This window comes from Alligator mississippiensis, chromosome 7 (assembly GCF_030867095.1).
Source record: "Alligator mississippiensis isolate rAllMis1 chromosome 7, rAllMis1, whole genome shotgun sequence".
Lineage (NCBI taxonomy): Eukaryota > Metazoa > Chordata > Crocodylia > Alligatoridae > Alligator > Alligator mississippiensis.
The window spans coordinates 78,460,444-78,483,346 of NC_081830.1; the positions used below are offsets into that span (position 1 = coordinate 78,460,444).

The 22,903-nt window shown below is 42.1% G+C and overlaps 1 protein-coding gene across 4 annotated transcripts in view; it reads left to right on the top strand.

Annotated features, from left to right (window-relative positions):
• NAALADL2 (N-acetylated alpha-linked acidic dipeptidase like 2) overlaps positions 1-22,903 on the top strand; it is a 1,094,482-nt gene that overhangs the window by 1,059,219 nt on the left and 12,360 nt on the right. The window lies entirely within an intron of this gene.

The window sequence follows — 22,903 nt, forward strand, 5'->3', positions numbered from 1 at the left end:
ATGATTAGTGAACTGCCTGCCTCCAGAGGGAATCTCCACCTGCCTCTGGATGATACTCATGAGTAAGCTACTGGAGCTTTAACTAGATATATAGCTTGCAGTAACTCAGATGCATGATCAAAGGCTACCCAGCCATGCCAGTTTGCTCTATGGGATTTCTCTGATATTGCTCTACCCTGTACCTTATTCCAAACCTATTCCTAGTAACCAGTAAAGTTCTCCTTTGTACCTAACATGGGAGACTTATTGGGAGAGGGTCTAGATTATGCCTTGGGGTCCCCTTGGTTCGGCTGACTATTTGTGCTTCAGACTGAGGGAAGCACCCCAAGCTCTTGAAGTGGGTCAAGTACCCTCAAGGACTACTAGGCCTGTGTTTCCCAGGGGGCACAGAGCCAGGATCACTCCAGACCCTGGGTGGTGGCGGTGCTACCCCTGGGCTGGCGGATGTGCTCCAGGAAGAGGGGGTCGGCCAGATGTGAGGTGCCCCCAGGCAGGCACTCGGAGCCTGGAAGGCGGTCAGGCACAGTGAGGTGGGTGGCTCAGTGCAGGAGCACCCCCTACTGGCCCACCACAATGTCCATCTGCCAATATTAAATATAATTGTTAGGGCCACAGCCTTCACATTAGGATTTCCTAGGCCTCTGAATGCTAAAGTGTGTAAGAGAAGGACAGGAGATGGTTTAATCTGGTAAAATCTTCCATATATACTGTTCCCATTAGCACAGTGGTTCTCAAACTTTTTAGATTCAAGGCACCCCTCAGAGTCAAGGCACCCCTTGGAAAATGTCAGGTCTTTTCACTTGATTGTTTTTTACTACAGAGAAATAATAGAGCAAGTCTTCTGTTACAGAGAATTCAGAAAGACCAAAACAGACTTTTAACACTGGGGTTCCTGTTTGAAATCCCTGCATTTAACTTTTGAATTACATTTGCACAACTAACAGTGCTAACATTGCATGGTGCTCCATGACCCTGAAAGGGTCTCAGGGCATTCTAGCTGACAGTCACTGCTGTAGCATCAGCTCTATGCCACTGTGGGATACAGGATATTGAGGTAGATGGACCTCACCCAGTATGGCACTTCTTATATTCTTAAGCTCTCCTGTGTGCTAGAGTTTGAGGTCCAGTCTGCCTCTTGTCTAGTCTTGCACTCCGCTGTAACATGTTCAGAATTTGCCCAGGCTAAAAGCCAGAAACACAGGAATCTGTCAGTGCCTGGCTTCTGCACTCTGTTCCCTGTCTTCAGTGCCCCTAATTAGAGTCAATCAAAGTTGGAGAGATTAGACATAAGCAGAGAAGAGCAAAGCCCCCCTTAAAAATCAGACTGCCAAATACTTGTCTCTCTTCTGGTGTTTGGAGCACAACTGGAGTAAGGTGATGTCTATGGAGAGGAGCAGCTCATGTACTTTGAGCAAGTTAAGGCAACCCATCAAGGTTAACGTATCTGGTGACTCCAGTATTCAACATGTTTGCAGCATAGTAAAAACTGTTTTGTTCATAAACTAAGTACACAGACATTTTCTGTACAATACGCTTCCATTTAAAACTAATTGAAAAAAAAAGTGTGATGGCAATTCTTAATCTCCAATTCATCTTTTCAGAGTGAGACATTACTCTTGCAATTAATGACATGAGAAACAATTATGCAATTTTAACTATATGGCAAACACCCACACCTCGCTATATATATTTTATGCACCATGCAAAGTAATAATTATACAATTTCCAATCAAAAACTGAGCACTGCATTTTAATAGCACTTATATCACGTATATAACCATCTCTACCTTTTTTAATGGGTTAGCCGTGTTCATTTAGTTCATACCATAGCTTAAGTCAGATTCTCTTCCACTGTGGAATGTAGAGTAAGGCATTCAATTTAAGGGTGGAACAGAATTGTTTAGGTCTTTTTTGAAAAGCACTCCTTTTCTAGATCACACCCAGTTGTTTCATAGGTGTACTGTGTGTCATAGGCATAGGAACTTTGTCCTATCATGCTCAGCCAGCTTAAGAAATGGGCACAATGAGAAATGTGTCCAGTTCCTTGGGATGGTTCACAATACATAAAAGGAGACTAGGAGAGCCAGGCAGGGGTATAGCCCAGCTCTCTACCAAGCCACAAAGCAAAATCAGCCTACCAAGTAAAACAAGCTGTACTGCCAAAGGGTACAAAACACTTTCCCTGCCCAACCTAAGGCCCTACAATAATCATTGTGAAGGGGCGAGAGGATTTCTTTTGGTGAGCCTTCGGAGGTGCAATTTTCCCCAAAGGAGATACAGCAGAGTAGAAGGAAGCAGGATACCCTCTCAGAATGGTCTGAGACATCCTAAAGCATAGGTACATGCATTCCCGGCATGCTGGGGAACTCTGGGAAAGATTGTGTGCCTCAGTCTACTCACAAATTCCCCTTCAGATGATAAGAACTGGTGTCTCACAACAACTCAGATCTAATCTTTGGGACTGTGACTTTTTCCTTTAACATTCGCTTGTGTTTGAAGCAAGAAATTCAGCCTACAGGGGGTATGCAGTTATTGATCTGATAAGCCTTTTACCCATTCCTGCTGTGGTTGTAATTTTTTTCATTATTGCTAATCCTGCTGAATTATGTCCTGTCTTAATATTAATTGAAGTTAGTATGTTGAGTGTAGCCCATACTCTAAATATCTTACCCATTTAGGCTTATAAAAGAAAAAATACAGGAAAGAAGGAGGGATAGAGGTGCTGTTAGTCTGCAAGGTGCTCTTATATCCTGCCTTCTTCTTGACTTCACACTAATGGCTAACTACTCTCTGCTCATGGAAGGTACAGAGTATGAGTTCTGGAAAACTACCATAGTACAGACAATGATTTTTAGTGTGTCTAATATGATAACACAAATAGTTTGCGTTTGAGAATGACAATTATGTAATGAACCAGATGATGAAGCAGAATGAATTTGTTGCATCTTGCAGTTTCTTTACATTTTAATAAGAAATCTCAATGTTGACCATTTGATCTGCAGTGACTTAATTATGGTTGACATTCAAGCTTAGCTGAACAAGAAACATTAAAAATCAGTTCAGCTGTAAAGAGTAGAAAACATTCTGAAATTTGAGATTATCAAATGGGTATTGTTGGGGGGAGAGTTCAGTCATTGATTTTATCCTCACACATATGGACTTTTGTAAAGTATTAACATGAGAGATGAGGGAAACTGCCATACTATACATATTTTTATGTAGGCTAAATATGAAGTTCATATTGGTGACAAAGTGTCATGCTCATGAAGTCATGCTGAAATGCTGAACTTTAAATTTCAGCACTTTAAATGCTGAAATTTAAAATGCAGGGTGGGTAAACTAACCAGCAGGGCTGAAGTCATAGAGTTCAGAAAGGCTAACTTCAGTGTGCTCAGGAGATTAGTTAGTGAGGCATTAAAGCTCAAGAGCATTGGCAAAATGGGGGTCCAGGAAAGGCGGTCATTCCTCAAGGGAGTGATCCTATGGGCACAAAAGGAGACAATCCCATTGCACATAAAAGGGGGCAAAGAAGTCCTCTTCACGGAACAGAGAAGTCCAGGAAAACCTAAGGGCAAAGAAAGAGGTATACAGGCTGTGGAAACAGGGGGTTAGCTACCAAGGAGGAGTATACCTCCCTGGCTCGCACTTGCAGGGAATCAGTTAGGAAGGGCAAAGCAGGATTAGAACTTAGGTTGGCAACAAAAATTAAGGACAACAAAAAGTCTTTCTTCAGGTATATAGGGAGCAAAAGGAAGGTGCAGGGTAGCATAGGACCCCTACAGGGCAAACTAGGGCAATTGGTGACAGAGAAAGGGGACAAAACTGAGCTCTTCAATGAATTCTTTGCATCTGTATTCCTAGACACAGACCAAGAAAAATCTCCCAATTGGATCATAGATAGACACAGGAGGGACATCAGCCCAGCAATTGTTAGCATAGACTTAGCAAAGGGACACATGGAGGAACTGGATGCATTCAAATCAGTTGGCCCGGATGAACTTCATCCAAGGGTGCTGAAGGAATTGGCCAGTGTCATAGCAGAGCCACTGGCATTGCTGTTCGAGCACTCATGGTGCTCCAGTCAGGTCCCAGAGAACTGCTGCAAGGGCCAATGTGGTCCCTATTTTCAAGAAGGGGAGGAGGGAGAAACTGGGAAACTATAGGCCAGTTAGTCTTACCTGTATCCTTGGGAAAACTCTGGAAAAATCATTAAGGATCACATTTGTGGGAGCTCAGGAGGGGAAATAATGCTAAAAGGAAGTCATCACAGATTCATTACAGGTAGATCCTGCCTGACTAAACTTGTTTCTTTTTATGGTCAGGTCACAAAATGCTTAGATGCAGGAGTCGAGGTAGATGTCATCTACCTAGACTTTAAGAAGGCCTTCAATACAGTATCTCATTCTGTTCTTGTAAATAAATTGACAGGCTGTGATGTAGATGATTACACAGTCAGGTGGGTGGTAAATTGGCTTAGGGGTCACACCCAGACAGTGGTGGTGGACAGGTCGATATTGACCTGGAAAGATGTGGGCAGTGGAGTCCCGCAAGGCTCAGTCCTTGGACTGGTGCTATTCAATGTCTTCATCAGTGACTTGGATGAGGGCATGGAGAGCACCCTGTCCAAGTTTGCAGATGATACCAAATTATGGGGCAAAGTTAATATACCAGAGGGTAGGGAATGGATCCAGGTGGATCTGAACAGGTTGGAAAAATGGGCAGAACAAAATAGGATGCAGGTTAACAAAGACAAGTGCTGCACCTGGGCAAAAAGAACCAGCAACACACAGGTGGGAGATGACCTTCTCAGCAGCACACCAACAGAAAGGGATCTTGGAGTAATAGATGACTTCAAGATGAACATGAGTTGTCAACATGATGAAGTGATCAACAAGGCTAACTGCACTTTATCATACATTAGCAGATGCGTGACAAACAGGTCCGGGAAGGCAATGCTTCCCCTCTATAAGGCACTGGTCAGGCCGAAGTTAGAGCATCCAGTTTTGGGCACTGCACTTCAAGAGGAACGCGGAGAATCTCGAGAGGGTTCAGAGGAGGCCACTCATATGGTCAGAGGCCTGCAGGCAAGGTCCTACAAGGAGAGACTGAGGGACCTAGATGTCTTCAGCCTTTGCAAGAGAAGGCTGAGAGGTGATCTTGTGGCTGCTTATAAATTCATCAGGGGAGGGCAGCAGGGAATAGGAGATGCTCTATTTACTAGGGCACCCCCTGGAGTAACTAGGAACAATGGCCACAAATTGATGGAAAGCAGATTAGGTTGGACATTAGAAAGAATTTCTTCACAGTAAGGGTTGCCAGAATCTGGAATGGGCTTCCAAGGGAGGTAGTGCTCTCCCCTACCTTGGGGGTCTCCAAGAGGAGACTGGACAAGTACCTAGCTTGGATCATCTGACCCCAGCGCTCTTTCTTGCTCAGCACAGGGAGTCGAATTCGATGACCTACTGAGGTCCCTTCCAACCCTAACGTCTATGAATCTGCGAAAATATTAAGATACTTTACATGTTTGAATTGTTTTAACCTCCCTCAGACATGGTAAATATTTTAGTTTCAGCCTACAGGAAAATTGTTATAAGCCTAATGAGTGGTAATTGCCCAGGAATATAATAGTCATATTTAATGTATGAGTTTGGACTTTCAAATATATCTTTAAAAATGCGGTGTTTGCATTACAATAGGCATATGTATTAGGCCCCAGCCAGGTCAGGGTTCTCAATGTGCTAAGTGCTGTAAAACCAGAGAGCCAGACACTCCCCACCCTGAAGCATTTGCTGCCTAAATAGATTAGGGTGAAGGAAGGGTAAAATTGAGGCTGTGTAAAAAACCCCAGATTTTTTTGTTTTAATTAAAAAGGCCGACCTAAGAAATGAAAGTGAAGAATCAGACTTAAACACATTCACAGAATGGAGTTGTTGGTAGCAGTGCACCTGTCCTTCCACAGCCCAGTGACTATTGTATTTATCTAGTAGATAGGCATCCAAGGTTGAATTTCTTCCTTTAATTCAGAGGAGTTGTATCCCAGCTCCCTTAATTCAGGAAAATGTCCATGTTCTAGGCTGTCCTGGATAGGGAACATCACAATCTGTCCTTTAGATACTAGTTTTAAAATAGCCAGTAATTGGCCAGGAATGTATATAAATCTAACTATTAATTGGAACAGTGGGTGAAACCCAGGTGTCTCATTTCTAGGTGAATGTACTAAGCACCAGGCCTATGCCACTCTCACTTTCTCTCTTAAGGGATATTTCAGTATTCAGCAATAGGAGAGGCTGAGACTTGCTTCAGAATATCCTAGTGATTAGGGCACTCTCCTGAGTGACATTAGTTCAAATTCTGCCTCTGAATTAAGCTGAATATGGATTCTAGGTTGCAGGTCCCTATGCATTTCCCAAGCATCAGTCTATAGCAACAGTTCCCAATCTATGGTACATGTACCACCAGTGGCATGCAAACAACATGTCAGTGGCACATGTTAACAGATTTATTATAATTACTTTATATTAGAGTTGCACCGATACATCGGTCCCATATCGGACTGGCATCGATATAAGGAAAATTGACAGTATCAGCAATCAGCTTTTTTTGGCTGATATGGCTGATAATATGACTGATAAATGACCCGTGTATGCGTGCAGCTGCAGTGCAGCATGCAGGTGGCGAGGAGTGCAGCCCGGCAGCGTGAAGAGCAGCTGGGTCTGGCTGGTAAGTCTGTTGTGAGGAAAGGAGTGTGGGGGGGCAGATCAAGGCCCCTGCAGTGAGTGAGGGAGTGGGAGTGGGGCTGGGCCTGGGGCAGGCACTGCCCAGCTGGGGTGGGGTACGGGATGGAGCCACAAGTGGCTTGACAGGGGGACAGCTCCTGCTGCTACACACCCCGGGAGGGCATGGCGGACACATGCCTTTGGATCTGTGCACAGGGTCAGGGCAGGCTGTAGTTTCAGGCTGGGACCAGGATGGCACCAGGCTCTTCCTGGTGGGTGGCTGGACCAAGCTGCACTTGGGGTGAGTGGCAGCAGTGCTGGGAGAGGGCTACAGTGAATTTTAGGGTGGCTGCAACCCCTGCCATAGCCCCACTCCCAACGCCACTGCCACCCACCCCGAGTGCAGCCTGGCCCAGCCCCCTGCTGGGAAGAGCCCAGCACCGCGCCAGTCCCAGCCCACAGCTAGAGCCCACCCTGGCCCTGCATGCAGAGCCAGGTAGCACATGCCCTGCATGTCCTCCTGGGGTGAGCGTAGCAGCAGCAGCTACCACTCCCTCCCTGAGCCCCCCGGATGAGCCACTCACAGCTCCATCCTATGCCCCACCCCACCCTGGCTGGGTAGCATCTGCCCCTGCCCCAGCCCCACTCCCACTAACTCCCTTACCACAGGGGCCTCGATCTGCCACCCCTTCCTTCTGTCCACCCCTTCCACCATGACAGACTTACCAGCCAGATGCTGCTTTCCACGCTGCCAGGCAGCATATTGGCAATCGGATTGGTATCAGCCAATATTGCTTGTTAAAAATCGGCCATCCATATCAGCCCAAAAAATCTGTATCAGTGCACCCCTACTTTACATGACAAAAATTTGCTGGTGGTACTGAAGGTTAAACTGAAAAATTTGCTGGTGGTACTGAAGGTTTTATCATTTTAAATGGGTGGTACACAATCTGTTAGAGTTTGGGAACTGTTGGTCTATAGAATCTCACTACCCCAGAATATATAGCATGGATTAGGCCCAGGGTGTCAAACATACAGCCCACAGAACTGCTCCATCTGGCTCATTGGTAGTCTAGCAAACTGCCAGAAATTCTGGGAAGTGGACCGTGCTGAAGAATTCACGGTCGCTGGGCACCAACAGACATGGCCATTGGTGGCAAGGGTTGAGTGAAGTCTGTGCAAATACAGCCTTTGCTTGCCCTGTTGTTGCCTGCCCTGGATCCATGCTTCCACCCACTCCTCAGTGTCCACTGCCACTTGATTTCCAACCCATGTCTCTGCCCGCTCCCAGACCAGAAATCACTGTAGCTGCTGCTGGCTCCACAGATCTGGTCCAAAAGGAGCCCCATGCTTTGGATCCAACTTGGGGTGAGTTTGTCTGCGCTGTGTTGGTTCATTTCCATTAAAAATATGTATTCAGATCCCCTCAGGGAGAGGTGGAACTTGAATGTTGGTGTCCCATAGCTTGAGTGAATACTCCAGTATTATGTAAAAGAGGGCGCATCTACAAATCACCCTATGTCACTGTAGGTGATGCGCTATGGTAATGTAATGATCACGTGAGTCTACACATGGTCGACAGCTACTTTGTTGTAGCAGCACACTCCCTCATGTTAGTGCACTGATATGGCAAAGTAGCAGTGAAAACTAACTGTCCCCTGCATGCACAGCTCAGTACCAGTGGTTATTGCACCATGGTTTAGTACTTCCAAAAGGTGACGTTGTTACTGTGCCATGCTTTAGTACTTCCTTTTGTCACCATAGGACAATGTGTAGACATGCCCAAAGAGGGATAATGACTCCTCCTCACCACTGTGACTGTAGGCTGCCCCCACCCAAATTATTTTTATGGAGAAAACTATGTTGTAACTTCACCAGGAAATTTCAAATAGGTTTGGGCTGAATAAAGTATTCACTTAAAAAAAAATCCTCTTAGGTACAGCCCAAGGCAGTGGTCTCCAACCTTTTTAAGGTGAAGATCTCTTTTTGAAAGAAAGGGCAAACCAGGATCTACTGCGCCCCCACCCCCCTGGCCCAGCAGGTCCATGGGGGGGTGGGGTGGGCAGAGGTGGTTTAAGGTGTTCTAGGGCCCTGGGCAAGCACAAAATTGGAGGTCCCTCCCCCCATGGAAGCTGGGCTTCCGTGGGGGAGAGGGGCCCCTTCCCCTCCTAGTGCTGGTGGGGGAGGCTGGGTGGACCCCACCAGGCTGGGGGGCACATACCCGCCTCTTTTCTCTGCTCCCACCCCCACTATGGTCAAATGTACACACACACGTATGCACAGACACAGGTGTGCACAGTGTAGTCTCACTCTCTGCACATGGACATGGACATACACACAGACAGATGCACACAGACAGACACACACTTTCGCCTCACAAGACCTCTCCCCCTCCCCACTCTAGATCACACGGAGGCAGCCCTTCCCTCCCTTTCCTCTCCCACTGCAAACTGCTTGCAGCTCAGTCTTGCTCCCCACCTGGCCCCCATTACACTTACTTGCAGAGAGCTGCTGCCCAACTGTCCATGCAGATGCAGAGGGCTGGGCTGGGCTGGGCTGGGCTGGGCTGGGCTGGGCTGGGCCGGGCCAGGCCAAGAGCACCATGCCATGTCTCTGTGGGCAGGTGGCAGCACTGAGAGGGTGGCTGCAGGGGGGTTAAGATGAATTGGGGGGGGCTATAGCCCCAAAGGCCCTCCTAGTGCTGCCACCCAGAAAGGTGCAGCTTGGCACAGTGGCACTCCTGGGCTGGCCTGCCCAGCCCCAACCACCACCCCCTACCTACCAGGTGGCGCATGGCTCTCCCAACCTGGCTCAGCCTCCTCCCCCCCAGATGTGGCGCTACCCAGCCCACCCCTCTCACCCAGGTGTGGCATGACTCTCCTGACCCAACCCTACCCTGCACCCTCCCTCCCCCCAGTCCCATTGGTGAAGGGGCCCCAGCTCCCAGGGAAACAAATGTGAAAGCCGCAGTTTTAAACTTGGTGCCAAAAATGGGCACTGAGTTTAATACTACAGCTTTCACTTCCCTGCTAATGAGGATCCCGGGGCAGCCACCTTGCCCCACACGCAGATTGGGTGGAGTGGGGAGCACGTGCCTCCACCAGGGTGTGTGCAGTGGTGAGAGCCCCCCCTCCCCATGATCCTGGATGAGCTGACCTAGCTCTGCCCCTCCCCCAGTCTGGCCCAGCCAGGGTCCCACTCAGCCAGTGGCAGGGGGCGCAGCAGGGGATTGTCCCACTTCCCTGGCTTGGCCCCAAGGGCAGGGAGCATGGCTCAGCCCAGCCATGTGCGTCCCACTGCTCCCCATAGGCGTCCTGCTATTCCTGATCACAGAGCCTCTGACAGTCGATCTCAATCTGGGGGGGCTCAGCCCCCTCAGACTGAGATCGACTGTCAGATGCTCCCTGATTGACCAGTTGATTGCGACCAACTGGTTGGTGACCATTGACCTAAGACATTTGAGATCTGGGGCACAAGAGGAAAGAAGATACATTTTCAAAAGTATCTAGATAACTGCCATTTGAGAGATCAGTCACTTAGTGAATATAGGATTTAGGTTCTTAATCATTCATGTCCTTTTGGAAATTTCAGTCTAACTGACTTGCCTAAGGTCACAAAGAAGATATGTAGCAGAGCTGGGAATAAGCCATTTTGTTTCCCTAAGACACAGTCCTGTGGTACCAGATGGGAAAGCAAACACAGGCAGTCACAATTGTACCTTATTATGAGTTGTGAGAGTCTTTCCCTTCTGATCTGTGTACTGCAGTCATTTTTCTTTAATTAATGCATGTTTAAAAAATGCACTGCAAGTTTTAAAAGGATTTAGTTCCAAGCGGTTATTACTATTACACATGTAATTACAAATGCACAGTTGAGGTTTGTGCTACTTTGGAGAAGTGAACTCTGTTGGCTTTTATGGCATTGCCCAAGTTTATAACAGATCTGTCAAATATAGACTTTAAGCTTGATAACATTTCAGCAAGTGAAGATGAGCTTAACTGGATGAAGAAACTTTTTTTCAAAGAAACAAATACTAGATACAAATTTTCCTGTAAGGAAGCTTTCCATTGTCAGTTAGCTACTACCGTACAATATGAGCCATTGCTGTCTGTGGAAAACTTCCATTGATTTCATTTGTGCAAGGTAAGGCCTGACTGCCTCACTAGTGTGTAATCCTCTTAAAATCAATATTATCTTCTTCTGGTTTCATGAGATTGCCATTTGATAGCACTGTCACTAAATGCAGCTTTCTGTTATCTTAGTTGCTTTTGTTGTTATACTCTTGCTGTAACACAGAATAAAGTCCACATCCAGAATTAAAAGTGCCTAACTCCAAAATTATGATCCAAGGACTCTGATTCAGTGGCTGTCTGATCCTAGAAATAAATAATACTTGAATAACGCTGCCCTTTAAACTTTGGCAGCCTTAAAAATACTCTGCATTTACCAGTAAATGCTCACCATTTTCTTGCTGCCTACCAGCACAGTAGCAGATTCAGCAAAGATTTTATTGTTTATTCTTATCAGCACTGTACCTTTGGGCTGGATTTGTTTTAGTAACTATGGTAAGCTAAATATAGACAGAATTAATTTAAATGGAAGAGCATGTTGAATGTTATACAAATATAGCAACAACTAAGTCATAGCAAGTGTGTACCTCTAATTTTATTTATTTATTTGTGTACTTTTTGTGTCACCTGGTATATACCTGTGACTAATTGGGTTTTCAATGTTAAATGATTGAGAGTAGACACTCCTCATAGTTTCTGATCTATTAATGTAAATTATCATTAGTACACAGTTGAACATTTCAGGAAAAAATGGAAAAAATTCCTTTATGTTATCCACTTTTAAATTGGAATCTATAATGTAACCTTCGGTTGCTTTCTCAAGTACTTTTGGTGAATGTTCTCACATCTACTTAATTAGGCTGATTTGTACACTTTTACAGTTTTCTCTGTGGTTTCCACACCTTTGAACTTCATCTTGTAGATTTAGTTTTAATAAAGTGAGTATAGTGTTAATAAAAAATTTCAATAATGTTTATAACGAAGATCAATAGCCCCTTAAGACTGGAGACATGATTCTTCAAGCTGCCTATTAATGTGCTTCAAGCATCTCTTGACCATGAACATTACCTGAATTTTACATGCAAGTATTGGAGGCATAAGAGACTTGTTTAGAATATTCAGCAATCCTGTACAAGGAGTACTCGTAAGAGCAGCACTTCTACTAGGTTACTGAAGAGCCATTGGATAGTAAGGACTTTTATCCCCATTGATTTTGGGTTTGATTGATTGATTTGGGTGCAAACCAGTCCCCAACAGATGAAAGCCTTCGAAGTCTTTAGTGAGTCCTCCCTTCAGCTCCCACTATTTGAACCTCTTTAATGCATTTTAATGTCCATTTATAAGCCCTATATACTAAAATTATTGCTTTGAACAGATTACTAGTCAGGGCACCTCTGTGTCTGCTTTACTATATACAGAGGGCTAATAATATTTATTTTCTGTTGTGAAGTACTTTGAGACCTGCAGAAGGAAAATGCTACGCAAAATTAAGCATTCTCATTAGCACTACTTCCAAGATCTGAGCAACAGGGGCCCAACAATAAGTGCTGTCGGCTATCCACAGAATTATTTATGACACTATTCATCATGCTTGTATATTTTATATTTATATTTTACTTTTTATAATTATTCACAATGTCTTTCATTAAATAAAAATAACGAAAACATGTTAATTGTGACCTGAATGTAACAAGCAGAGGGGCCTTGACTAAAAAAAAAAATGAAGCCAAGAGCATCTGCTCCCATATATAGCTTTAAAAATGTGACAGTACTGATAATCAAAGGAATGTATGGATCAGTAAAAATTTTAAGTGTTTTAAAAATGCAGGGCAGGGGGTTGCTGGGGAAGCCACCTCAGCTACTATGATGTTACCATTATAGCTCACTGCTCTGTTGGTGATGCAAGTTATCCAAAGAATGCATGAAACAAGGTTAAAGTTGCAATCGTCTTGCTAACCTTGTATCACTACAGAAGCGTGCAGATAAAACTGTTACATCACTCATCCAGATACCAAAACAATTATGACTGTTCACAGGCATATATATTCAAATACTGGTAATATCAGATTATGGAAGAGAATCCTATCTTCGTCAGTAGTACTTAGTAGCTCAGTAATTTATATATAAATTATAAATATAATGTATTTTTAACTTAATGGGGTCCAGCAAACTTATGGCCTCATAATTAGACTCGCGTTTTAGAAAAACTAAGAATCACTACTGCATTGATAAAAGATTAATCACGGAGTCTTGTTCATCCGCTGTACTTGAGAAGCAAAGGGCACTCAGTTAAACTAAAAAGGGAGTAATTAACATGAGGTACTCACTGCCACAAGGCATTACCCAGAAAAGAACTCAGTAGTATTGTAAAAAGGATGGCATCTTTGGCTGATCATTAAAAAAAATGTAGCCCAGGTAAAAATATACAAGTGATTTATGCTCTTGTGCTTGAATATAATACAATTTTTTTACTTTAGGGGCTAGGAAGAAAATTCCTTCGAGGGCATGTTGTTGGTCAATTAATCATCATAGATTACTAACATTTATTTTAGAAGCATCTCAGATTAACCACTGTCCCTGACAGTGGACTATTGTAAAAACAGCATTGGTCTGAACTTTTGTAACAATTGTGCAAAAACCAGCTAATCTGTTGGACAAGGGGAATGGTATTCAAGCCATGTGACTTCAAGTACTGTACTCTAATGATTATTGGCTCCTTCTTTTTTAATTGACATTTCTCATTGGAAATCACCAGGGCCTTTTTTTTTTTGATAGGACTTCCAAATGGAAATAGGCAGCCTCAGAATACCACATGTTCCATTTGGAAATATTCTATGAATTAACTTCTCTCAGTTCCTTCAACCACTTCATAAAATATGTAGCAAGATAGGAGAGAATATAATGGAAATTTACAAAAACGATAAGACTAGAAAGCATGGCCTAAGGAAGGATTGGAAGACCTGGGATTATTTAGTCTGGAGGAGAGTAAACAGAGGCAAGATTTGATGAGTGTTCAAATACTCAAATACATGAAGGGGGGAGGTCATAAAGAGCATGGTAATAGATTATTTTTTGTGGTTGCTGGGGACAGGTTAAGTAAAAGTCTTAAATTACAGTAAAGAAATTTCAGTTGGATATTAGGAACTTTCTCACTATGAGAGTGTGAGCATTGGAACAAGCTGTCCAGAGAGGTTCTAGAATCTCTATTCTTGGAAGATTGTAAGGGCAGGTTAGACAAATACTCGTCTAGAATTGCTCAGTAGGTGATGATCCTATCTTGAGCCAGGGGTTGAATTACATGACCTCTAGAGGTCCCTTCCAGTCCCATTTTTCTGGCAGCGTATCTATTTTGAATGTGAGTATTCCAACCTGAGACACCTTCAGAACTAAAATAATTTGTTTCAAATTGTTCAGCCTAACATATGCTCCTTTCACGTGAAATGTAATAGCATAACATAAATCTGCCTAAAAGGAATGGGTTCAGATTTATTACCATCAGTAGATATATATGGAGAGAGAGAGATTTATATTTTAAGTATATTTCAGCAAACAACAGAAAGTATATTTAACACCGTTTGACTTATGTGTTCTCAGTAAATAGCATATTTTAAAATAAAGTTATTTTTCATTTTAGAAATGATTAATCCCTCTTGAAGGTACCAGTTAGCTGTTGAAGCATTTATGGAAAAAAATCTAAAGGATTTTTTAATACAACTATAGGTTTCTGCAAAGTGGATATTATTCTCCAGTCAAAAATCTGTTTAAAAATTGTGTGATAAAGATCTAAGTCTTTGTTAAATTTGATTGAATTTCACATTGACTTCTCTAGGACTCCAGAGGAATCAGGCTTAATTAATGACAGAAGATTGTTCTTTTACAGTGATAAATAGGCACTTCTGATTTCTGAAGACCATCAGTATTACCTGATATTTTCCTTTGCATTCCAGTTCTCTTTCTTTTGGCTTTATTCTACACTGCAGAGGTCAGAAATCCAATTCAGATTTGATATACCCTGGAGTATCTTGAGAGTAATTCCAATGAGTACAATAGCATTTTACTAGTAGAAAAATCAGGAAGGAACATGGTACATAAGATCAAGTCACGTTCCTGAAGACAATCACATCATATAATCCCTTTTATAAACTGATCAAGTACTTTAAAGCTAGTTACATTTCTTACCCCTACTAACCCTGTTCATATACTTTGAGAACCTTGCTCCTGTGATGGTTAAAACTACCTTCTAATTTTTGTACTTGTCACAACCCAAAGTTGTGATTTTTTGTTTGTGTGTGCGCTTCGGCACTGCTAAATTATTTCCCGCCAATTTGTCGCTTTCTTTGCATGGTAGAGGTCTCTGCTGCTAGAGAGAACCCTGGTGCAACGGGGGATTTCCCGCCAAATTGTAGCTACGTTGCAGTGTGCATCTCTTTTGCATCGTAGTGATACATGCTGTAAAGAAGTTCCCGCCATTTGTATTAGGATTCACGCCACGTTATTGGCCCATTCCTAATATAGGCACGCATGGCGGCTAGCGATTGGCTTGCTAGCCGTACAAAAGGCTTGGGTAGCTTCCGCCCAAGTCAGAGGAGGGAGGACGAGAGAGATTCTGTGTGAAGATCTCCAAGTGCTGCGGACCCTCGCGGACCTGGCGTGCCTCCCCTAAGCAGGCAAGAGCGGCAGTAGAACCGAGCCTACGGAGCTTTTGCTTCTTGCCTTTCCCTGTCGCCGAGCGCAATCCCAGACGTATCCCTTTCCTGTAACTTCAGACCCCGCGGAGCCTAGCAAACTCCGGGGAAAACTTATCGGACCCGCAGAGCCTAAATAGCTCTGGGGAAACTTTTCGAATACAACTTAACCGGACCCACGGAGCCTAGCAAACTCCGTGGGAGCAATCGATTTGTCAGAGTCCTCCAACAAGGGTTCAAGCGGGAGCCGTGCCTGGAAACCTGTCCAGCCTACACCAATGCCATCTTCGGCATAAGTAAACAATCTTTTCAATCAACCATTACGCCTCCGTAACTAAGTCTAACTCGCGAGCGCTAAACCACTCCGCAGTTCTCTCCCGCCCCGCGTGCCCGGGCTGCTGGCCACAGCCCGAGTGCACCGAAGACGGGTCCGGTTCGACCCCGGTTCGCCCCCGGCTAGCCCATGGTGGCCAGAGTGGGATCGGAATCACCGCCGCCCGTGGCGACGAGGGCAGGATCGGGGCCCGGCCCGCACAGTACTAAATATAGTAATGGGCGCTTCACATACATTGTGCCAAAATTGTCTGTTAGCTTCAGTAATTAGTGAGATCAAACAAGGTACTCCACGAGTTCCTTGGATAAGAGGAGAAGGGACCCTCATATCATGGAGACATTAGTATTTTAGTAACCATTTGTTTGTGGGGGGCGGTTTCATACCAGGTATGTAACAATCTGTGCCTCACTCCAAGGGTGACTGTGATAACTATTTATCTGTAAATTAAATTAGAAAAGTTGGGACTAATTGTTCATCTCTTTATGAGACACAGACTTGTATAAGCATAGATCCTGATCCAGTGCTATGTTCCATTTAGGCAGGCTTCTACTGGTATGTAAAACCCCAATGAAACAAATCCATGCAGAAGGAGGTTACAAAGTTAGAGACACTGACATCAATACAATTCACTGAAACAGTAAGATTGAACAGGGAGGACACTTCCTGCCACTGAATGCCTAGCTGGTTTGAGGACGTATATCTTTGTGGGCCTGCAACCTACTCAGTGAAAAACTACCAAGAAATGCTGGAGGCTGTTTTTGCTATTTAAAACCATAAAAATATAACATTTGAAAGGAAAAAAAATAAAGTAATTATTATTTTATGTGATGAAAGTTGGAAAAGTTAACTTTGAGTTGTCATGGATACCGTCTTCTCTTTGAAATCTTTAACCAATTCCAGAGCAGTGATCTATTAATAGCAAATCAGGGCTAACATTCTGTTAACTTTGTTAGTAATTGTGCCAATTTTCTTCAGCGATAGGAATGATCTGACTTGGTTTTAAATTATTTGCTATTTATATTCTATGGAACATGCATGAACAGAAATGCCGATGTTTGGTCATTAAACATAAAGGGGGAAAAATCTATCCAGCTCCAGTTTCCTTGAACAATCTAATTCTAAAATCCAAATCCTTAGACATTTTCTGTGCTTGTGGCTAAAGATATGTACTGAAAAATGGAGGGAAGGTCCAAGGGGTATCTCTGTCCTGTTGACGAGACAACAGGAGATAGTTGCTAATGGGCCTCTCACTTGCCGGGGTGTTTGGAGTTTCTTGCTCTTTATGACTGCCTTGTTTTCATCCCTGTATCTGTAGATAGGAGCAATGTTTTTTAGGATCCTGGAAGTTCAGTCCAGTTACGTTTTGGGGGTCAGGGCAAAAAATTCTCCTGTTAAAGCTAAAGTCCTGGGGGAGTGGTAGGGGGTGTTGCCTCCCTCACAGCATCAGAGACACAGTTATGTTCATAACCATAGGGTTTAGAGATTAAAATCAATAATCTGTAGTAGTATTCCATTCACCCCCACTCATCACTGTTGCCCAGTGTAGATAAAAAGCCAAAGGTATAGCTCCCACAAGTAAAGGAGACCTGGAGTTACCCTGGTAACTTTGTGCCTCCACTGGTATGCAGAAAAGCCCTGTAGTCTTTACTGACCAAGGAGTCCCCATTTTTGGATCCTTTGTTCTTGTTGTGAGGAGGAAGGATCATGCAAAACCCAGACTTGAATCCTATGGGAAGGCTGAAAAGACCGTCATGAGTTATGCGGCAGGGGCTGTGAATGCTGCCCCGTGTGCCTCCATTGGACCCTCTGAAATCAAATGCATGGTAGATGACAGAAGTGGCATCTACCATCCAAATCTTTCCCTATGTCTGTCTTCATTCACTGTGTACCTCTTCCTGCCATTGAAACACCAATGACTTCATGGCAGTTTGTCCTGATTTACATTAGTATGTGTATAGAGAAATTGGTTGTAAAGACAAGATCTGCTCTCTTTTATATTCTTGCAATACATTCATTAAGTGGGTGTAATCAGCTTCTTGTAGCAATCCTGATTAGTTATGCTTAAATACTGGAGGGCGATTGCAAGAAAGTTGGAGTACAGAGGTTGTGACTAGCTTGCTGTTGGACACATTTGTCCAATAGGACTGAGCTATGTAAAGGAATGAGAAAAAGATAGGAAGGGGGAGTGATTTCACTCATTCGGTCTTTCAAATGTGTCAGGGCAGTCTAGTAGTGCAGCATAAAATCTATACATCAATGATGACAATAATGATAAAAAGCTAATAGTATTTCTACTTGGCTAGCAACAAAAATGATGTACCCTAGGGTAGAGTTTTGTAATGCCGTTTGTATGTTACAGTATCAGCATTCAATTACGCCATAGTCACAACACATCGCAATAACCAATTTGTAGTGTGTCAACACAGCGAGGAAAAAAAGGCAAGGAAAAGGATTGAGGGAGGAGAGATTACATAGAAGAGGAAATGGGAAACCTTCATCTGCACCAACACATAAAGTTTTCATAGGTACAAGCTGATATAAAAAATTTTTAAAAAGCTCATGCAATTTTTAGTGCCAGTAAAGGTATTATGTCTATCATTCTGTAGCCGGCTCAGATCCTGTAAATTTGTAAATCTCTGCATGTGAATATTTTTGTTGTAATTATTTATTACACTTCACTGGCAGTGTGCTTGACGTTAGGCAAATATGTAAGGAGACTGGATCCTGTGCCTTGAGAAAAATATATTCAGAACAGACCAAGTTCATGATGAGGAGGAAAAACAGACGTGCCGAAATCATTCAGAGAGTCTGTGCAAAGCAGTTAAAGACGTACAAAATGAATGTGCAAGGGTGTTTGAGGCAGCTGTAGTCACAGCACTTTTGTAACTAGACTAGACAGAGGTGCCCATTGCACTTTCCCATAAACGATTTTTATGTGATCCTGTTGAGACCACCTGAACTCATCTCATGTGGGACCTTTTACTTGCTGTCACATCCCAATGATTTAGTAATTACTTTTATGTCTGCAAAGTCCAAATCTGAGCTCTTTGATCAGAAGATATTTGTAAATGGCATAATAATTGATTTCGTGTGTTTGTCATTACTTACATACATGATTGTCTCCCAAGTAAAATAATTCTTTTCAATGACAAGGTAAATACAGTCATCTTCTTTTAACCATAGAATCCATTCTTTCGCGTAAGCCCAACAATAGTCAGTGGTAATTGTTAGAAAGAAAGCAGGTCCTTGTATATGGTACTGTATGTGAAGCTTAGTTCATTTTGAAAGACATCATAGTAGTCAATAGTTTGATTTAGTATTCAGGTATTTCTGGTCATGAGGTCTAATGCAGAGTAATACTAAATTGGTAAAGGCAGGTATATAAAAAAAAATTTAAATACAGGTCATTGTTTTTATCAACACTGGGAATATTCATAGCCATGGAAATTACTCATAAAAAGAACGGTTGCCTTTATTTTTAACCTGCATTTTTGTATGTCCCTTTGCTTTAGTTTAGGACTGATTTGTCAGTTATATAAAGATGCTTTATCTCTTTCAGTAGTACTGCCTGGAGTTATTAATTAGGTTTCCTAGTTTGGTGCTGTACTTTTCAGGTCACAGTGATGTGTCATTGAAACAGACCTATTAAGATGAGTGATGTGTGTTGTAATTTCATTAGTGTCATCAGTAATATATTACACTTTCCTTTCAGGAGTCTCTTTTGTGTTTTGTGTGGGTCAGGCTGGCTGTGTGAATTATTTTTATAAGATCAAAATAGTTGAAAACGAAGGCAGATATTGAAGTGGTTAGGCAAGAGAGTGGAATTAGTGTTGTTTCAAAATGTGCAGGCTACAAAGATGATTTTGATTACAGAATGTTAAAGTGATTGAATTATATAAAGTGTACATAGGCATCTTTCATATGGCTAAATATGTAGCAATCATATGTCACTATTGTATGCCAGCTAAATGGCTGAAGTTTATTTTTCAATTCAATTGTAATTTTAACCGACTGATACAAATATGGAAAGACAAAAATGGAATATTATATCTGTTCCTTCATATGAAGAAATACAGGCAGAGATAGCAAGTGAAATCACATATATTGACTCTCTCATGAGGATGCATCAAGAGAGAAATGAGTTTATCCAACAAAAAGGTGGCATCACTTGCAATACAAAAATAACTAATTGGAAAATATATGGTCCTGTTGAGAATCCGTGGCAGAAAATTTGGGAAGAAAAAAGCAGGCACTTATAAAATTACTTATTATTCTTTTAAAGTACTGTCATACATCAACACGAAAAATAGATTGCATAATGCCATGCAATATATCAACCGTGCCTAAATTATATTACTATTGCAAAAGTCAAGATTTTCTTTCAAATGATGATAAAATCTGCCTGTTTCTTACATTCATCAAATAACTAAATATGCCTTCTTCTATGCTGATTTGTACTAGTCAGATGTTCTGGGACTTGAAGTATTTGTCTTATACGATAGCCCGTTACCAGCCTGCCATTGGACTAACAATAGCAGACAGAAAATATGCTCAGAGTTGTGCAGGTTAGGTCCATAAAGAAAAGAAACATTTTTGTCCTTTTGGTTCGTTTGCAGTAAACTTTAAAATGGTGAAGCTATTACCCCAAACACTTCTTTTAGAAATTCCATTTCTCGGAGGCCTCAAAATAGTGACACCTTATGATTGCTATCTCTTCACTATGGGCCAATTCTCTGGCTAGAGTAAATTGCCATCTCTCCTTTAATGTCAAGTGACCAATGCCAGTTTATACAAGGTGAGAGTCTGGATATATATTTGGGTGCTCTGTAGTTTTCGCCATATAGAACGTTTTTGGCTGCAAAGGGAACCTTGGATTCACTGAGGTCATTGTGAAAACTCTCATTTTACTTCAGTGGCACCAGGATTTCCCTTTCAGTGTTTAAAATGTGTTTAAAATCCTAATTTTGTAGCTACATTTTGGTGCATGTCATAATCTTGTTTTTAAAATCATTGAAGACGATTCAAATTAAATTGAAAATTAATGTTGGTAATAGTAACAAGTAATTCTTTTTACAATTAACATTTCATTAACAATTGATTACTTATTAATGTTACGATTTTAAGTCTTTATTATTTTTCTTGCAAATGAAATATTAGTACATGAATAAAAAGACAGGGAGTCTCTTCTTCCCACCCCGCCTTATGGCAGTCCATATGACTTGAAAGCACTAGGGAAAGTGACTGACTCCTGTAATTCCTGCTGCTTAAGGTAGTTTATGGCCTGGCTTGCTGGCTTGGAGGTATGACCAGACCTCAGTGCCCCTGACATGCATAATGCAATACACTTTATTAAATACTAAATGGGGCTTCTTAGCTATATCATTCCCATTGAAGTCAGTGGGAAACTTTTTGCACTGACTTCAAAAAGAGAAGATTAGTGATAATGCATGCAACAGTCTTTGTTCTTCCTTGTGTTCCCAAGGGTATGACTGCTCTGGGACCCAGCTCAAAGTTGGCAATATTCCCCAAACCCTCCATAAAAACCCTGTGACTGTCAGCATGCTCAGATCCTACCTGTTACAGTTCACTATATTCCCAAATGAAAGCATGGAGTATAATCCATTTGCCTTTAAGGCTTGGAAATACTGTATTCATAAGTAACACCAAAGTTTAGCACAGAACATAGAAATGAGCATAATACTAGTGTAGTTTTTCCATAGTTAGATTATTTGTAGTGCTCAGCATATGCTCTGAGTATTCCTGTTGGGTGCAATGCTTATTCCTAAAATGGTTATTTTGGTGCTATGACTATATAATGTATATACTCGTTATAGGAGGAAAAGAAGAGAAAGAGTTCAGCTAGGAAGAAATGCATTTAAAAAGATATGGGATTTATGTATAGATTTGTATAATATTTGAAAAGGTTTCTTTTATTCCCAACCATATTTTTTTTATGAACTGATAGACACAAATCATTCCTAAGCCTAAGTGTCTGTACTGAGCTACCATTTAACCTGTCACTTCATTACCTCTCTCTCTTGTAGACTGGTAATTAGACAATGCTGATAGTAATCTACTAAAGATACTCTTTTGTGGTCTTCTGTCTTCTAGGTGAATATCCCTGGCAGTTTTATTACTAATTTAGAATTGCCACTGGGCCTGTCATGTAATTAGATTACTAATGAAGTATATAGACTGTCCTGGTTTCTTTGTTACTGTTTTCTTTTCTTTCGGTGAAATTTCTTCCTCCCTATGTGTTTAAGCAAAGGTTTTGTAATCGAATCACCTGCCATCTTTTTATGTAAAACTTCCTACACTTTGGTTTACAATCAGAGAAGCTCACAGGTGGAGATTTATGCTATTTATGTGCTTCTCTAATTAGGATAATAATTAAATCTGGTTTTAGATAACATTTATAGCCTGCTTTCAGAGTCGTATCAGAGCCTCATGGAAATCTTTGAATAGCTTTAAATTCTGGTTCTTCCACAGACAAAATCTCCAAAGAGTCCTATGGTAATTGTTGCTGCAATAACAACTGCAGGATTGACTAAACAAGTCCACTCCTATTTCTGTGATTTTCTCCTCATTTAAAAAAAAAATCCTAAGGATGTTTACATGAAAACCCATGTAATTTCATACACCTTTAGCTGTTCCTTGTGCTTACGTCCCGCTTTAAGTGCATAACATTAAATGTGGTTGTGACATCAGAGAGGGCTATGGGTAAAATAATCACTCTTTTGCAGTCAATGAGAGTTTTTTCCTTTTGACTTCAGGAAGCCAGACTTTCACCTTTAAGGTGTGAAATAAGGTGTGCAGATTGGATTTTTTTTTCCATGTACAAGGTTGCCAGTAATACCTGAAACCCTTTTTTCTAGGAAGAAGAAAAAAAAAAAAAAAGCAGTACTCTTGATAATGCAAAATACTTCAAAGGAGATAAATTGCTCTCCAGCATGCGATTCTGCTGAAATTCTGAATGGCTGAATAGGCAGGGAGGAGTCTAAGATGTCTTTGATGGAGTTTGTCAATGATTTTGGCATACATGCTCCAGCAAAACAAAAATAAATACATCCTCTCTTCAATTTGCTGCAGGTTAGGTTT